This window comes from Rhinopithecus bieti, unplaced genomic scaffold (assembly GCF_001698545.2).
Source record: "Rhinopithecus bieti isolate Rb0 unplaced genomic scaffold, ASM169854v2 scaffold_12077, whole genome shotgun sequence".
Lineage (NCBI taxonomy): Eukaryota > Metazoa > Chordata > Mammalia > Primates > Cercopithecidae > Rhinopithecus > Rhinopithecus bieti.
This window is the reverse complement of record NW_016807340.1, coordinates 540,796-546,795: the sequence shown is the minus strand read 5'-3', so window position 1 is coordinate 546,795 and position 6,000 is coordinate 540,796. Positions and strand designations below refer to the sequence as shown.

At 38.7% G+C, this 6,000-nt stretch overlaps 1 protein-coding gene across 1 annotated transcript in view; it reads right to left on the bottom strand.

Annotated features, from left to right (window-relative positions):
• Window positions 1-6,000, bottom strand: part of ZGRF1 (zinc finger GRF-type containing 1) — an 82,089-nt gene that overhangs the window by 2,686 nt on the left and 73,403 nt on the right.

Here is a 6,000-nt window from a genome sequence, read left to right as displayed (position 1 = left end):
AAAAAAAAAAAAAAAAAAAAAAAAAAAAAATCCTAGTACTCTTTGGGGCATAAATTTGTCTATGTTTATAAGTCTAAGTCAGCAAGCACGTGAAACTGCTGACAAAAGTGTCAAGTATAAAAATGCTGAAAGAAAAACAATGCTCAGGCCGGGCGCAATGGTTCAACGCCTGTAATTCCAGCACTTTGGGAGGTCAAGGTGGGTAGATCACCTGAGGTCAGGAGTTCGAGACCTGCCTGGCAAACATGGTAAAACCCCATCTCTACTAAAAATACAAAAATTAGCTAAGCATGGTGGCAGGCGCCTGTAATCCCAGCTACTCGGGAGGCTGAGGTAGGAGAATCCCTTGAACCCAAGAGGTGGAGGTTGCAGTGAGCTGCTCAAATGTTAGAGAAATGACTAAATTATGGTATATCCACACCACATAATACTTAGTGATCAACATATTTATGACAACAGTAATGATTACAAAGCTAGTAGTAACAAGGGGAGATGATTTACTATTACACAAAGTTTAAAAAGGCAAGATAGAAGTTATATTTATGGTATGGTTTCAACTATGTATAAATACATATATTTGATATAGGCATATAACCCTAGGATAAAAGATGGAAGGAAAAATACTAAAACATTACAGAGAATTTTCTCTTAAGGGCAGTGAAGTTATTACAGATGTTTTTGTTTTGTTTTTACCTTTTTTCTTTCTTTTCTGAGACAGGGTCTCGCTGTTGCTTAGGCTGGCCTCAAACTCCTGGGGCTCACACGATCCTTCTGCCTCAGCTTCCTGAGTAGCTGGGACTACAGGTGCCTGACACCCCACCCGACTTTATCTATTTTTTTCTTTTCTTTCTTTTTTTTTCTTTTTCTTTTCTTTTTTTTTTTTTAAGAGACAGGATCCTGCTCTGCTGCCCAGGCTGGAATACAGTGGTGAGACATAGCTCACTGCAGCCTCGAACTCCTGGACTCAAATGACCCTCTCACCTCAGCCTCCCAAGCAGCTGAGATTATAGATTATAGGCACGAACCATCACACCCAGCTTGCCTTTTCTCTTGTCTGTAGTTTCTACACTTTCTATAATGAATAGTGATTACTTTTATTTCTTTTACTTTTAATAATTGTGAACTAGGCCGGGCGCGGTGGCTCAAGCCTGTAATCCCAGCACTTTGGGAGGCCGAGACGGGCGGATCACGAGGTCAGGAGATCGAGACCATCCTGGCTAACACGGTGAAACCCCGTCTCTACTAAAATACAAAACTAGCCGGGCGAGGTGGCGGGTGCCTGTAGTCCCAGCTACTCGGGAGGCTGAGGCAGGAGAATGGCGTAAACCCGGGAGGCGGAGCTTGCAGTGAGCTGAGATCCGGCCACTGCACTCCAGTCCGGGCGACAGAGCGAGACTCCGCCCCCCCCCAAAAAAAAAAAATAAAATAATTGTGAACTAGTTCAAATATACAGAAAGCAAAGAAATAATATTACATCCATGAACTTACCATCCAGACTTGACATTAGCCACATTAAGTCATTTTTGTTTTGGCTCTCTCTTTTGTTAGATAAAATATGACATGTATAGCTAAAGATCCTCCTTCATTGCTTTCCTCTACCACCTTTCCCAGAAATAAACCCAGTCCTGATTTTGTTTTGTGGACTCGTCATACATGTTTTTATATGTTTACTGTATTAGTATGAATCTATAAATAATATATATTATGTGCTTTTGAAATTCTCATAAATGGCATTTTATTATAATTATCCCTTTGTGCTTTGCTTCTTTCAATATCCATTATGTTTCTGAGAATATCCATATGGATCTAGCTCATTCATAATAACTGTTTTTTATTCTACTCTGTGACTAACTCACTTTTTTGTCCACCCCTTATTTGCGTTTTATAATTCCCCCAAATAAAAACCCACTTCATATTTTAAAAGGCATTGACAATACGTACATGGAAAAGGGCAGAACAGTATGCAGAGTACACTACCATTTGTTAAGATGGGGAGGGAAAAAGCTCTATATTTGCTTACAGGCATAAAATATCACAAGAAAGGTACAAGAAAGGGATGACAGTTTCTTTGAAGGAGAGAAAATGAATGATTGGGGGACAGGAGGAGAAGTCTTCACTATCTCCATGTTTTTTGGGTCCACTTGAGTTCTGAACCATATGACTATATCACCTATTCAAAAATGTTTTAAGAATTTAGATAACTTTTTATTTAAATTTTTTTGGTAGAGGCAGGATCTTACTCTGGTGCCAGAGCTGGTGTCAAACTTGTGGCCTTAAGTGATCCTCCCACCTCAGTCTCCCAAAGTGCTGGGATTTACAGGCCAGAGCCACCATGCCCAGCCCTTTTTTAAGATTTTTTTTTTTTTTCCCAGACGGAGTCTCGCTCTCTTGCCTGGGCTGGAGTGCTGTGGCCGGATCTCAGCTCACTGCAAGCTCCGCCTCCCGGGTTCACGCCATTCTCCTGCCTCAGCCTTCCGAGTAGCTGGGACTACAGGCGCCCGCCACCTCGCCCTGCTAGTTTTTTGTATTTTTTAGTAGAGACGGGGTTTCACCGTGTTAGCCAGGATGGTCTCGATCTCCTGACCTCGTGATCCACCTGTCTCGGCCTCCCAAAGTGCTGGGATTACAGGCTTGTGCCACCGCGCCCGGCCTAGATTTTTTTTTTTTTTTTTTTTTAGTTAAGATTTTTTTTACAAAGCCATTGAAAATGTCTGATACAAAAGAGGTTGGACACTGACTTGTCACAGAAGAGGTAGAAAGATTTGCAATTAAATTACAATTAACAGCTCAAGACAACTGAAAGCTTCGTTCTTCACAAAACGAAATAAAATTCAACTCAAAATTCAATGCAACTTGAAATTCAATCTAAGGGGGAACTTCTTAATTAAGAAGGTAGAATAAAGCTGCCTTGTAGAATCCATTCTCCAATATATAAAGGTACAAAAAATACAAAAACAGCAGCAAAGATAATTCAGCAATTATGCAACAAAGAAAGGTTTACAGCCAACCAAATGCCATAAACTTTAAAAAGTACTTGTCATCGAGAAAGAAACAAGATTCTGGGGTGGAAGGGGAAAAAGCAGCACAGTGAGCCAGAATTCATATGATGGCAATGGTTCCTAAGAATAATGAAAAAGGGAAAGTGAACTTGGCAGTTTTTAGTAGAACTGAAGGCTCAAGAACAATGTCCCTTTCCCAGGGATACTCTTGGGCCTCAGCTGTCCTATCACTTTGATGGGACATCACCATAATTCCAGGGTACTGAGAAAACAGAGAATACAATCTGAGAGAGTATCTGACATCCAAGCATGAACATCAGAAAATGAAACAAGAATGGCAACTATACAAACATAGTGTTTATACAGTTGTATAGTTTGTATAGAAACAGTGTTCTCTCTTTCTCTCTCTACCATGTGAGGACACAGCAAGAAGGTAGCATCTACAAGCCAATGACCAATGGAATAGAATAGAAAGTCCAGAAATAAACCCTTGTATATGTGCTCAACTGATTTTTGATGAGGGTTCCAAGACAATTACATGGGAAAAAAGGAGAGTCTTTTCCACACATTGGGAAAACTATATATCCACATGCAAAAGAATGAAATTGGACCCTTATACCATATACAAAAATTAACTCAAAATGGATCAAAGACCTCAACATAAGAGCTAAAATTATAAAATTCTTAGAAGAAAATATTGGGGAAAATTTTCATGACATTGAATTGGCAACAATTTCATAGATATAACACTAAAAGCACAAGCAACAGAATTAAAAAATAGGTAAATTGAACTTCATCAAAACTAAGAACTCTTGTGCATCAAAAAACACTATTAAGAAAGTGAAAAGACAACCAACAAAATGGAAAAAAAATTGCAAATCATATATTTGAAAAGAGACTAATTTCTAGAATATATATATAAAAAAAAACCTTCTATAACGCAACAACAAAAAAACCAAACAACCCAATTAAAAAATAGGCAAAGGACTTGAATAGGCATTTCTTCAAAGAGGATATAAAAATGGCCAATAAGCTCATGAAAAGATGCTCAAGATCATTAGTCTTTAGGGAAACCACAATAAGATACCCCTTCACATCCATTAGGATGGCTATGATATTCAAAAACCAACAAGAAGTGTTGGTGAGAATGTAGATAAATCAGAACCCTTGTGCAACTGCTGTTGGGAGAGTAAAATGATGCAGCTACTATAGAAAAAAGTTTGGTGGTTCCTCAAAAATTTAAACATACAATTATCATATGACCCAACAATTATACTTCTGGGTATGCACTGAACTGAAAGCAGGGATTTGAACAAGAGATTATTCACAAGAGCCAAAAGGTGAAAACAACCCAACTATCTATCAACAGAAATGTAGTACATACATGCAATGGAATATTATTTAGCCTTATAAAGGAATTAAATTCTGATACATGCTACAACAAGGATGAACTCTACATTATGCTAAGTAAATCAGACAGATGTAAAATGACAAATATTGTATGACTCTACTCAAACGAGGCACCTAGAATAGGCAAATTCATAGAGCTAGAAAATAGAACAGAGGTTACTAGGGGCTGAGGGAAGAGGAAATGGGAAATTATTGCTTAATGGTTCAAAGTTTCTGTTTGGGACAATGAAAAAATTCTGGAAATGGACAAGTGATGGTTGTACAACATTATGAATGTACTTCAAAGTAATAATAATATAGTACCGATACATGCTACAACATGAAAGAACCTCAAAAAATGAAAGAAGAGAGACACAAAATGTCACATATTGTATGATTCCATTTATATAAAATATCCAGAATAAATAAATCCATACAGAGAGAAAGCAGGCTGGTACCTTCCAGAAGCTGTAGGGAAGAAGAAATGGGCAGTTAACTGCTAAATGGGTATGGATTTTATTTTGAAGTGATGAAAACATTTTTAAACCAGACAGAGGTAGTGGTTACACAAGAAACTGTGAATGTACTAAATGTTACTAAACTGTTCACTTTAAAATAGTTTCTGCTATATAAACTGCATGCTGTAAAGAAAAAAAAATTTTTTTTAAAGAAATTCAAAAAATGGTTTTATGTTAGATGAATGCAATGGTTTGAATGTGTCCCTCAAATTTCCTGTGTTGGAAACTTCATCCCCATGCAACAGTGTTGAGAGGTGGGACTTTCAAAAGGTGATTAGGCCATGAGGATTCTTTGTAATCCTCACAGATTAATGCCATTATCAACATGAGTGGATACTTCATAAAAAGATGGATTTGTGAATGGATTAATGCCATTCCTGGTATATGTGTGTGGGTTAATGGATTAATGCCATTATCACATGAGTGGCTTCCTCATAAAAGGATGAGTTTGGCCTCTCCCACTCTCTTGCTCTTCTGCCCTCCACTACAGGATGACAATGAAGCAAGAAGGTCCCTGCCAAATGCAGGTCCCTAGGTCTTAGACATCTCAGCCTTCGGAACTATAATAAATAAATCTCTGTTCTTCATTCATTACCCAGTCTCAGGTTGTTCTGTTATACCAGCACAAAATAGACTAAGATAGTAAATTCCACCCCAATTAAAAAATGTTAATTACTAATTTAAAAATTATTTACAATGTGAAGTAGTGCTCCATGTAGATAATAGAGACATTATAGGTTTTTTTGGTTTTAGAGCAAAAGCTATATACTCCTACCCAGTACTCAAGTAAATAGGGAAAAATTTCTTTTTATAAAAGGTACTGGCCGGGCGCGGTGGCTCAAGCCTGTAATCCCAGCACTTTGGGAGGCTGAGGCGGGCGGATCACGAGGTCAGGAGATCGAGACCATCCTGGCTAACACGGTGAAACCCTGTCTCTACTAAAAAATACAAAAAAGAAACCCAGCCGGGCGAGGCGGTGGGCGCCTGTGGTCCCAGCGAGGCTGAGGCAGAAGAATGGCATAAACCCGGGAGGCAGAGCTTGCAGTGAGCCGAGATCACGCCACTGCACTCCAGCCTGGGTGACAGAGTGAGAC